This window comes from Colobus angolensis, unplaced genomic scaffold (genome assembly GCF_000951035.1).
Source record: "Colobus angolensis palliatus isolate OR3802 unplaced genomic scaffold, Cang.pa_1.0 Scaffold56, whole genome shotgun sequence".
Classification (NCBI taxonomy): Eukaryota; Metazoa; Chordata; class Mammalia; order Primates; family Cercopithecidae; genus Colobus; species Colobus angolensis.
The window spans coordinates 5,738,024-5,751,249 of record NW_012119154.1 but is presented as its reverse complement, the minus strand read 5'-3'; the positions used below and the strand labels follow the sequence as shown (position 1 = coordinate 5,751,249).

The 13,226-nt window shown below is 43.6% G+C and overlaps 1 protein-coding gene and 1 pseudogene across 1 annotated transcript in view; one reads left to right on the top strand and one right to left on the bottom strand.

Moving 5' to 3' along the window:
- Positions 1 to 13,226, top strand: part of GLB1 (galactosidase, beta 1) — a 115,434-nt gene that overhangs the window by 58,842 nt on the left and 43,366 nt on the right.
- LOC105525790 lies at positions 5,146 to 6,107 on the bottom strand (annotated as a pseudogene).

Below are 13,226 nucleotides of genomic sequence, written 5' to 3'. Positions count from 1 at the left end.
CATATTTTTCATTCTATAAGTTCACATTGGCAGTTCGAGTTTTACTCAGCCATTTTTAAATTCTCTTGCTTTTTCCTCATGTATACACGTTCTTCTTTTATTTCTTTAAACATACTAGAGATACTTCTGTTATATATCTCTATTTGATCATTTCAGCATGTAGAGTCTTTCTGTGTCTCATTCCGCTTTTTGTTGTTTCTGTGAGCTTTTGCTTATGATGCCTTGTTTCTGTGTGTGTATTGTGATTTTGACTGAGCTTAATTTCTTGGAACTTTTTGTAGTTGTTGTTGTTCTTCTTCTTCTTAGAGACAGGGTTTCACTCTGTCGCCCAGGCTGGAGTGCAGTGGTGCAATCAGGGCTCACTGCAACCTCAACCTCCCTGGCTCAAGTGATTCTCCTGCCACAGCCTCCTGAGGATCTGGAACTACAGGCATGTGCCACCATGCCTAGCTTGCTTAGTTATTGATTGATTGATTGATTGATTGTAGAACGAGGGTCTCACTATGTTGCCTAAGCTGGTATTGAACTCCTGGGCTCACTCGTGGAACTTTTATCTTTTTTTTTTTTGAGAGGGAATCTCGCTCTGTCGCCCAGGCTGGAGTGCAGTGGCACAATCTCAGCTCACTGCAACCTCTGCCTCCGGAGTTTAAGTGATTCTCCTGCCTCAGCCTCCTGAGTAGCTGGGATTACAGGCATGCACCACCACGCCTGGCTAATTTTTGTATATTTTTAGTAGAGATGGGGTTTCACCATGTTGGTCAGGCTGGTCTCAAACTCCTGACCTCATGATCTGCCCACTTCGGCCTCCCAAAGTGCTGGGCTTAGAGGCGTGAGCCGCTACGCCCGGCCCTGGCTTTTTTTTCTATTCGTTTTTGATCAGATAGTGTTGTCTCCTATATGTTGGGTTTTTTCTCATCCAGAAGTCAATCAAACAAAAAAGAAAGAGATAATTTGGCTTATATATGTTTTTTCTTCCAAAAGAGATTTACTTTTACTTCTACCAGGCAGTTAGAGTAGAGAGAGATCATCTTCATGCAATCAGGAGTTAAGCTAATTTGAAAGTGGGCTTCTGTCTTCTTGAGGGTTGGTCTGCTTCTGGTTCACTTTCTTAGGGGTCTCAACTGAGAGCTTGAAGTCTTTACCAGGGTTCCTTCTCCATTCTGCTCTCTGAAGTCCCATTTTTATCTTCTCAGCCCTAGAAGACTCCCAGAAGTTGTGTTCAGCTTCTAGCCTCTCAGTTGGCCTTTGTGAATTGGCAGATACCTTGATGGGAAAACTAGTAACAAATATCAGACTTGCATCATGGCATTTTCCATTTTTTTGGAATTGTAACCACTTAATTCCTTTCTGCTTTGGTAGCTTTCTGATGCCTTCAAACAGATATTTTAAAACATCTTGTACAATTGTTCCAGGTGTTTTCCACAGGCAGATTTGTCAACAGAAACCTAGTTTCAGAGATTTACTTACTCCCTAAGAGATTCTCCAGAATTTGCTATCCACAAAGGTGTTAACCTTCAGAGCACAGGGAAAACCTTTCACAAATTGTTTTTCTGAGATCTGTGGATCATCCACTTAATCATTATGCAGACATTCAGCACCAGTCTTGCAGATGCTGTGTTAAATGCTAGAGGTGAGCAGTAAATCTACCATGGTCCTGTGTTGGAGGGGTTCCCAGAAGAGATCAATTAGAAATTTTTTCTTTAAGCCTCCCTCTCACTCCAGAGTTTCTCCAGATAGACTGAAATCACGTTTAAGCAAGTTTTAAAGATACGGCAGATGTGTAATTTGTTACCTCTCTCACCAGTCTGGCCTTTTTTTTTTTTTTTGAGGAGTCACCCAGTATTGTGTGAGAGGTAGAGTCACAGATTGGAGATGCTTTGGAGAGGGACAGAGCAAAACTTGAGTGCTGACTCCAGTACTCAGTGGGCAAGGTACCCTCCTTCCACGTCTGTGCAATATGGTTAGCACGTCTTCTCAGAGAAGAATACATAGCAGTTATTTTTATTACTGTTTTTCTTCACTTATGTCATTGTAAAATTTCAAACTAGAGTTAAATATTCCTCTTGAAAGTCATGCCTACTTATGCTCAAAGCCTCTGTGGACAGTTCCCTTTAGTAGCTGCTGTAATCGCTATTGCTCAATTGCTCCCGAGAAAATCAAGGAGGAAGTAATACTTGGCCATTCTACTAGTTTTTATGTGGTGTCCAGACCCAAAGGGTATCTTGTTACAGAGAGTGTGACATGAGCACTGTAGTTTTTTCTAGATAAGAGTTATTGTTCCATGTTTACTTTGGGTGTCTTCTATCAGCCAGGACTACTGATTTACTTGATTTGATTATAATGCCTGTGGACTTATTTCTTTTATAGGCTATTGCTTCATTTCACAATCCACTTCAGGTTTATTTATTTTCTCAACAGATTTGTTGAGGTATAATTCACATACATTTCTCCCATTCGAGGTACACCATTCATTGTTTTTTGGTATATTATTAATTTTTTAGGCCAGGCGTGGTGGCTCATGCCTGTAATCCCAGCACTTTGGGAGGCTGAGGCAGGCAGATCACCTAAGGTCGGGAGTTCACGACCAGTCTGACCAACATGGTGAAATCCCATCTGCACTAAAAATACAAAAATTAGCCTGGCATGGTGGTGCACGCCTGTAATCCCAGCTACTCAGGAGACTGGGGCAGGAGAAGTGCTTGAACCTGGGAGTCAGAGGTTGCAGTGACCTGAGATCACAACACTGCACTCCAGCCTGGGCAACAGAGCAAGACTCTGTCTCACAAAAAAAAAAAAAAAAATTAAATTTTGGTAAAATATATTTAAAACAAAATTTGCTGTTTTAACCATATTTAAATGTAAATTCAGTGCCATTAGTTATATTCACAATGTTATGCAGCCAACACCATTATCTATTTTCAAAACTTTTTTTTCCTTCCAGACAGAAACTCTGTAACCATGAAGCAATAGCTCCTCACCCTCTCCTCAGCTTCTAGTAGCTCCTAGTTTATTTTCTGTCTCTGTGAATTTGCCTATTCTAGATATTTCGTATAAGTGGTGTCATAAAATATTGGTCCTTTTATGTCTGGCTTAATTCACTTAGCACAATGTTTTCAAGGTTCATGTTGTAATGTGTCAGAATTTCATTCCTTTTTATGGCTTAATATTCCACTGTATGCATAGATGTATTTTTAATTATTCATTTTGTTCATCTGGTGATGACCATCTTGGTTGTTTCCATCTTTTGGCTATTTGAATAATGCTGCACTGAACATCAGAATACAAGAATCATTATGAATAAGTCTCTGCTTGTCATTCCTCTAGGGACATACCTAGAAGTGAAGTTGCTGGTAGGCTTCTTTTTAGAATTATTTTCTTTCTGAAATAGTGAACTTTCCTAATGTGGAAAAAATCAAATCAAGTTTTACAACACTTATTTACATATGCTTTATTGCATAAAATACCACTTTACATTTGGCCTCATCATAACAGCACATTTTTATTCTCTCATACTTCTAGCTACTTCTTCCTGCCATCCCCTATCCCTGAAACTCCACACACTTTTCTTGACCTTCCCTTGCTCTTCTGATCGATGGTGGATAGTCTTACACTATCACCCTCAATCCGTCTGTATGCGGCTGTTTAAGAAGCCCTGCTCTATGAACCACTGCTGGGACCATTCTCACTGTCCCACTCTGGAACAAGAGCCAGGCAGAAGAATTTTAAACTTTAGTATTGACTAGCCGGGAAGGGATCTTACTTCCAGTCTGATTTGGATCTTTCATGATCTCCAGTTCTCTTTATGCCCTTTGTCATTTCTTCTTCTCACTGTCTAGTATAAACCATCACCCTTACACTTTATCCTAATGTACAGGAGACACTGTCTCCTACTTCACCAAGAAAATAAATGCTATCGAATACACCAAGTTAAGGAGCTTGAATTATAGGTAATGGTGCCTTTGAATTAGTTTAAAGAAGAAAATGATATAATCAGCTGTGCATTTCAAAATGGCTATTGGATGAGACAACAAAAAGGAATGTGTAGTTAGAATGAATCAAGAAATCATTACAAATTCTAAGTGTCTTAGTCAGTTTGAGCTGCAATAACAAAGTACCACAGACTGGGTGGTACTTATTTCTCATGGTTCTGGAGGGTACAAATGCCAGCATGGTTAGGTTCTGGTGAGGGCCCTCTTCCACACCGCAGAGCACTGACTTCTAAATGTATCCTTAATTATAAAAAGGGGGCTAAAGAGCTCTCTGGGATCTCATTTAAGGTACTAATCCCATCTCAAAGTCCCTACCACATAATATCACCTTAAGAGTTAAAATTTCAACATATGAGTTTTGGGAAGACACAAATGTTCAGTCCATAACAAAAAGATTAAATGATTAAAATAATCACAAATATCACTTTTTTTTTTTTTTTTTTCTTGAGACAGTGTCTTGTTCTGTTGTCCAGGCTGGAGGGCGGTGGTGCAATCATAGCTCACTGCAGCTTCAAACCCCTGGACTCAAGCGGTCCTCCTGCCTCAGCCTCCTGAGCAGCTAGGGCTACAGGTGTGCACCACCACACCTGACTTTTTAAAAAACTTTTTTGTAGCAACGGAGTCTCCCTATGTTGCCTGGGCTGCTCTCGGACTCCTGACCTCAAACAATCCTCCTGCCTTGGCCTCCCAGAGTCCTGGCATTACAGGCATGGACAGTTGTGCCCAGCCTACAACATTTTTTTAAAAACATCATTTGGTTTTATTAACTGCTTGAAACCTCTACCGTTCTTCATTCCTTACCTTTTTTTTTTTTAATAAGCAATATGTCTTTATTTAGTGACTTTGGAAACAAAGCCTCCCAAATAATTCCTGAACCCAAAGTTACATAAAAACGGCTTAAAATATTTTAAAATAATAGATTTGAACATTGTTTGTAGTTTCTGCCTCATAACATGAATGCTTTCAGCTGGACAGTAGATTACAAACCATCTCGGATCATGTTTAGACAGATTAGATGATCAGTCTGTGGTTGCATTTGTAATTACCCCTAGGAAACAAATCTTGTTGGAGTTGGGAGCTCCTCACAGTTGCTCAGTCGGTTGCCCCAGGATGGGGCAGTCCTGGAGCTGGCAGGTGGGAGGTTCCGCCTGTCTTGTCACTGCTTGTTCTGCTGGCCTTCTATGACTGAAGCTGGCACAGAGCCCTGGCCCTTGTTAACATCACTGATACACACCCACTGCCCGTCAGCTGACTACTTCCACAGGGTCACCTTATCGTCCCCACCAGAGATGGCCAAATGTTGGCTGTGATGGACCTGCCCACATGCCACATGACGTCATTGAACTTGTGCAGCAATATGGGAGGCCATATATTTCCCAAGGCACCATCACAGGTCCAAATAAACACATGACCATCCCGGGAGCAGCTGGCCATGGTGCTGGTGGGCAGGCTGATGGAGGGGGCCCAGGCCACATCTCAAACCCAGTCACTGTGTGCTTCCAGCTTCTCCTCTTTCCACTGGCCATCCTTGAAGAGATTGTCACCGCCACCTGATGCAAACTTCTTGACATAATTGGGTTTCTGCCTGGACAGCTGGTCTGTGAGGCTTCCAGGTACAACAGCAGGGGCCCAGCTGACAGCATTGCAGCCAATGGTGTGAGCGTTGTTGATATTCTTCACTTCCCATTGGCCTTCCCCTGTGTAAGCCAGCAGGAAGATGGCCCCATCTGAACTCCCACAGGCCAGGATTAGGCAGTAGTCATGGGGGGCCCAGCACAGAGTTCACTGAGGAGTCATATCCTGAGGGGTCGTGGGTCTTCTCCCACGTGCCATTTTCCTCTTTCCAGATAATGACTTTCCAACTGTAGGAGCACAATGCCAGGATATTGCCATATGTAGGGTGAGCCCAGGCCACGTGCCACAAGGACTCTCATGCCTTCTGAGGTTGGCAATGAGGATCTGCCCTCCATTGTGCACTTTGAAGATTTTGATGGATTTTTCTGATGAGCAGGTTGCTCAGGCGGGTGCCATAGTAGTCCATCTGGGCATCATGAATCATGTCCTTATGGGAGGTATCCACAGTGTTAATTACTGACACCATGATTGCAGCGTGGCTGCTCTAGGGACGTGGCAGCTTCTGGTGGTGCCTCCCCATTCCTTACCACCTTTTTTTTTTTTGAGACAGTCTCACTCTCTCACCCAGGCTGGAGTGTAATGGCACAATCTTGGCTCACTGCACCCTCTGCCTCCCAGGTTCAAGCGATTCTCCTGCCTCAGCCTCCCGAGTAACTGGGATTACAGGTGCACGCCACCATACCTAGCTAATTTTGTATTTTTAGTAGAGATGGGGTTTCACCATGTTGACCAGGCTGGTCTCGAACTCTTGACCTCAAGTGATCCACCTGCCTGGCCTCCCAAAGTGTTGGAATTACAGGTGTGAGCCACCCCACCTGGCCTCTTACCACCCTTTTTTAGCAACAGCGTTTGCCTCTTCAGATGGCAACAGTGTTTGTAATCTTTTCCTCTAGAGAGAATAGAAATCTTTCTTTTTAGCCTGGCTGATTGAAATTTATTTAGTATTGATAGTTTAGAAAAACAAAAAAGCTTCACATTTTGTTACTGATAATATTATATAAATGTTTAAGATTGTAATCAAAATTGGGGAACTATCTCTCCAGTTCGTTCATATATGAGCTGTAATTTTTGGAAGAAATTTTCACAGACAGGTTCTGGCCCCATACATTTCAAACCTTGCTTCTCCACAACCCATGTACTTCCGGGGCTGGGTGCCTTCAGGCATGATTATATTGCACTATGATGCTAAGTGAGTCAGCACATTGAGTGGAGGGATGATCCATTAATCATAACTTACCTACTCATGGAAGTAACCAGGAATCGTATCAATATATCCTACTGTACCCATGTAAAGTAAATCCCTACTTTCACTGCTTTTTAGTTGGGTCCCCAAAATGCCTATAGCAACTGTAAAACCTCCCAAAGGAAGAGGACATTTGACACAGGGAAGCTGGAGCAGAAACAGACAAGGATGTTAGCTTGTTATGGTCAAATTATCTTACTTTTGCAAGTTTTACAAAAACATATGACAGTGTGAACATGCTGGTGGGATTCCTCCCTTGGGGCACTTCTGGATGCAGCTGTCAACGGTAGCCTAGGAATGAGACGATGGCAGGGTCATCAGGGAGTGGAGAGGAAGCAATCAATTTGAAAAACATTTAGGGCTGGGCATAGTGGCTCTTGCCTGCAATCCCAGCACTCTGGGAGGCCAAAGTGGGAGGTTTGCCTGAGGCCAGGAAATCAAGACCAGCTTAGGCAACATAGTGAGACTCTGTCTCCACAAGAAAATTAAAACATTTAAATTAGGAAAGAAAAGTGTTCAGGAGGTAAAATTGATAGGATTTTGGTGATTGACTGAACACAGATGTGAGAAAGAATGAGGAACTGTTGATTTGTCCAGGTTACAACCTTAGTTAGGTAACTAGGTGAGTACTGGGATCGGCACCTGAGATAGAGGATTGCAGAGGAGGTCCTGGCAGGGACAGGGGAAGCAAGTTCAATTCTGGGTTTGTTCAGCTCAATGTTTCCAGGAACATCCAGGTAGAGAGATTTCTCCATAAGCACCAACACTTAATAGTGAGACACTCCAGAGAGAAGTCTAAAAGGCTGGCGCAGATACTGGGGCCATCAGTGCAAATGGAAGCCGAAGTCCAGGGAGAGGTTGAGATTGCACATGGGGAACTGACTGAGGAGGATGATGGGCCAAGCAAAAGACAAACCCAGGGAATCCAAAGCTTTAACCACTGGGCAGAGTAAGAGAACCCACAAAGGAGACAGAGTCTTTAGAAATTGCCAGGCTCAGGGGCTCATGCGTGTAATCCCAGCACTTTGGGAGGCTGAGGTGGGTGGATCACCTGAGATCAGGAGTTCGAAACCAGCCTGGCCAACATGTGAAACTCCGTCTCTACTAAAAATAAAAAAATTAGCCGGACATGGCGCATTCCTGTAGTCCCAGCTACTCTGTCGGCTGAGGCAGGAGAATCACTTGAACCCAGGAGGCAGAGGTTTCAGTGAGCTGAGATCACGCCGTTGCACTCCAGCCTGGGTGACGAGCAAAACTCTGTCTCAAAAACAAAACAAAAAAAGAAATGAATGTAATTCAATAGCTTATGATAGATTTCAGCTTAACATGTCATATTTTCCCTCTTTTTGACATTTCTGGTTTGAAAGAGAAATTAACTACAAGATTTAGTGGAGATAAATGTATTTTGTTTTTGTTTTTGTTTCTTTGTTTGTTTTTGAGACAGAGTCTTGCTCTGTCACCCAGACAACTTCCACCTCCCTGGTTCAAGTGATTCTCTTGCCTCAGTCTCCCAAGTAGATGGGATTAGAAACATACACCAATACACACGGCTAATTTTTGTATTTTTAGTAGAGATGGAGTTTCACCATGTTGGCCAGGCTGGTCTCAAACTCCTGACCTCAAGTGAGCCACCTGCCTCGGCCTCCCAAAGTGCTGGGATTACAGGTGTGAGCCACCGCACCCAGCCAGTGGGCTCTTTCTTATGAGACTTTGTAGATATTCCATTAGCTGATTTGTTAAAGGATCTTCAAAATATTTGCTTGCATCAAGTAAGGGAATTAGATGGTAAATATCCCCTCTATATAGCTCTGCCTGCCTCCTTCCTTCATCAAAGACTCAAAAAGTGGAATATGTCTCCTCTTTAATCCATTTCAAGAGCACATTAGATGGTGATGGGCAATATATTTCACTGACATGGACTCCTGGGGATAATCTCCCAGCAGGTTGCATAAGCCTATGCTCAGTGGTGAAGGCCCCCAGGTGGCTCTCTTCATAACAATCTTCAAGGCATGGCAAATCTCATGACATTGCATTTTAAAAGGTATTTGCTTTGGTGTGGGTAAAACTCAACCAAACATGGTTAACACTTTGACCTCGAGGATGAACCATACAAATATAGGGCAGCGACCTCCTCTTCCCTACTGATTCCTGAGAGGGGCAGTGGTGAGTTTATTTTTGTATGCTGTCAAATCAGGGAGTGGAGAGGAAGCAATCAATTTGAAAAACATTAAGACCCATTTTAAGAGTTTTGTTTCTGTTCTTTATAGGGATTCCATCAAAGTAAGAGTTGCGCTGATTTTTTGGAAACGGGTCACTGTAAAAATTAATCAAGTGGTAGTTGAGGACCTTGATAATTGGAGTGGATTCTGGGATTCCCAAAGGTAGTAACTGAGCTTAGTGGTGAAGAGGGGCTGGGAGAAGAGCCACAGTGATTTTTCTGTACTTCAAAAGCTTAATGAAGTTTGAAATTTGATCCAGGATTTGTCTACACTGGCTGATCATCCTGCTCTGTTCATGACTGGAATGCCATTGGCTTGATACGCAGACACAGCTGTCTCTTGCTGATGTATAGTGACATGCGCATCCGTGTGAAGAGACCACCAAACAGGCTTTGTGTGAGCAATAAAGCTTTTTAATCACCTGGGTGCAGGCGGGCTGAGTCCGAAAAGAGAGTCAGCGAAAGGAGATAAGGGTGGGGCTGTTTTATAGGATTTGGGTAGGTAAAGGAAAATTACAGTCAAAGGGGGTTTGTTCTCTGGCGGGCAGAAGTGGGGGTCACAAGGTGCTCAGTGGGGGAGCTTTTTGAGCCAGGATGTGCCAGGAAAAGAACTTTCATAAGGTAATGTCATCACTTAAGGCAAAGACCAGCCATTTTCACTTCTTTTGTGGTAGAATATCATCAGTTAGGGCAGGGCAGGGCATTTTCACTTCTTTTGTGATTCTTCAGTTATGTGCAAGTCACAGGAGATGCGATGGCTTGGCTTGGGCTCAGAGGTCTGACATTCCTGCCTTCTTATGTTAATAAGAAAAATAAAACAAAATAATGTTGAAGTGTTGGGGTGGTGAAAATTTTGGGGGGTGGTATGGAGAGAGAATGGGCGATGTTTCTCAGGGCTGCTTCAAGCAGGATTAGGGGCAGCGTGGGAACCTAGAGTGGGAGAGATTAAACTGAAGGGAGCTCTTGTGGTAAGAGGCGATATTGTGAGGATGTTAGAAGGAGCATTTGTCGCATAGAATGATTGGTGATGGCCTGGATATGGTTTTGGATGAATTGAGAAACTAAACGGAAGATACAAGGTACGAATAAAAGAAAGAGAAAAAATAGGTATTAAAGGACTAAGAATTGGGAGGTCCTAGGACATCTAATTAGAGAAAGCCTAAGGGGGTTCAGCATAATTACTTGCTTGGTTGGTGAGTTTTTAGGCTCTAAGTTTTTGGGGTGCAGTTCAAGTTGTTCTGGTGTCTGGAATGAGACTGGGGCTTAATAAAAAGGAGTGTCCACACAGGAGCTCAAACGGGCTGTAACCTGTAGCATTCCGAGGACAGGCCTGAATTTTGAGAAAGGAAAGTGGTAAAAGTATTGTCTAGTCCTTTCTAAGTTGGTGACTGAGCTTGGTGAGGTGTGTTTTTAAAAGACCATTAGTCCATTCTACCTTTCCTGAAGACTGAGGACGGTAAAGGATATAAAGGTTTCACTGAATACCAAGAGCCTGAGAAACTGCTTGGGTGATTTGACTAATAAAGGCTGGTCCGTTATCAGACTGTATAGAGGTGGGAAGGCCAAACTGAGGAATTATGTCTGACAGAAGGGAAGGAATGACCGTGGTGGCCTTCTCAGACCTTGTGGGAAAGTCCTCTACTTATCCAGTGAAAGTGTCTACCTAGACCAAGAAGTATTTTAGTTTCCTGACTGGAGGCATGTGAGTAAAGTCAATTTGCCCGTCCTGGGCGGGGGCAAAACCTCCAGCTTGATGTGTAGGAAAGGGAGGGGACCTGAACAATCCCTGAGGGGTAGTAGAATAGCAGATGGAACACTGAGAAGTGATCTCCTTGAGGACAGATTTCCATGATGGAAAGAAAATGAGAGGTTCTAAGAGGTGGGCTAGCGGCTTGTAACCTACAGGGAAGAGGTTATGAAATGATGCCAGAATAGAATGGGCCTGTGAGACTGGAAGGAGATATTTCCATTGGTCTAAGAACCATTTGCCTTGTGTGCGAAGAGATTGATAGGTGGAAGTTTCAGCGGGGGAATAGGTGGGAGTGGCCAATGTGAAGAAGAAAAGCTGATAGAAGTTGGAACACTAGCTACTTTTTTAGTTAACTTATCAGCATAAGCATTGTCCTGAGCGATGGCTGGGGGAAGAAAATAGATTTTGAAAGTTATGAGAACTGTAGAGAGTTGAGCATAGTTTGTGATTTTTAGGGCCTCGAACAGTATTAAAGCAGTGGCAGCTGCTGTATGCAGACATGAGGGCTAGGCTAAAACAGTAAGGTCAAATTGTTTGGACAGAAAGGCTACAGGACGCGGTCCTGGCTCTTGTGTAAGAATTCTGACCACAGTAACCATGCCTAGGAAGGAAAGGAGTTGTTGTTTTGTAGAAGGGATTGGGGTTTGGGAGATTAGTCGGACACGATCAGCAGGGAGAGCACGTGTGTTTTTATAAGAGAATTATGCCAAGATAGGTAACAGATGAGGAAGAAGTTTGGGCTTGACTGAAGTAATGGGGCTGTCTGTGAACCCTTGCAGCAGTAGAGCCTAGGTAATTTGCTGAGCCTGTTGGGTGTCAGGGTCAGTCCAAGTGAAAGTGAAGAGAGGCTAGGATGAAGGGTGTAAAGGAATAGTAAAGAAAGTATGTTTGAGATCCAGAACAGAATAATGGGTTGTGGAGGAAGGTATTGAGGACAAAAGAGTGTACGGGTTGGGCACCACAGGGTGGATAGGCAGAACAATTTGATTGATAAGGCTCAGATCTTGAACTAAACTGTAAGCCTTGTCTGGTTTTAGGACAGGTAAAATGGGGGAATTGTAACGGGAGTTTACAGGCTTTAAAAGGCCATGCTGTAGCAGGCGAGTGATAACAGGCTTTAATCCTTTTAAAGGATGCTGTGGGATGGGATATTGGCATTGAGCAGGGTAAGGGTGATTAGGTTTTATGAGATGGTAAGTGGTGCATGATCAGTCGCCAAGGAGGGAGTAGAGGTATCTTATACTTGTGGGTTAAGGTGGGGAGATACAAGGAGGATGCAAAGGAGGCTTTGAACTGGGGAAAAAGGCAGAAATGAGGCATGGCTGTAGCCCAGGAATAGTCAGGGAAGAAGATAATTTAGTTAAAATGTCTTGACCTAATAAGGGAGGTGGGCAGGTGGGGATAACTAAAAAGGAGTGTATAAAAGAATGTTGTCCAAATTGGCACCAGAGTTGGGGAGTTTTAAGAGGTTTAGAAGCCTGGCCGTCAATACCCACAACAGTTATGGAGGCAAGGGAAACAGGCCTTTGAAAAGAAGGTAATGTGGAGTGGGTGGCCTCTATATTGATTAAGAAGGGGATGGACTTACCCTCCACTGTAAGAGTTATCCAAAGCATCTGTGATGGTCCAAGAGGATTCCGCGGTGATGGGACAGCGTCAATCTTCAGCCACTAAGCCAAGAAGGTGTGGGAAGGAGTCAGTCACAGAGCCTTGGGCCAGAGCTCCAGGGGCTCTGGGAGTGGCTGCTGGGCAAGTTGGACAGTCCAGTTTCCAGTGGGGTCCCGCACAGATGGGACACGGCTTAGGAATCCCGGGCTGCGGACATTCCTTGACCCAGTGGCCAGATTTCCAGCACTTGTAGCAAGCTCCTGAGTGAGGAGGTTCTGGAGGAACCCCTGGCAGCTGCGGTTTACGTGTTTGGAGTTCTGTACTGTAGATGTGGCTGGGGTTTGTCTCACAGTGGAGGCAAGAAATTCCAACTCAGAAATAAGTTGCTACTTGGCTGCCTTTACTCTATTATTGTACACCTTGAAGGCGACGTTCATTAAGTCCTGTTGTGGGGTTTGAGGGCCGGAATTTAATTTTTGGAGCTTTATTTAATGTCGGGAGCAGATTAAGTAATAAAATAAAATGCATATTAAGAATAAGACAGCCTTCTGACCTTTCAGGGTCTAGGGTTGAAAAGCATCTCAGGGTTGCTGCCAAACGAGCCATGAACTGAGCTGGGTTTTTCATATTTGATGAAAAAGAGCCTAAATGCTAACTGATTTGGGAGAGGTCGGATAAAGAAAAAGGAACATTAACCTTGACTATGCCTTTAGCTCTAGCAACTTTTTTAAGAGGAAATTGCTGGACAGGTGGGGGAAGGCTAGTCGCGGAACGAAACTGTAA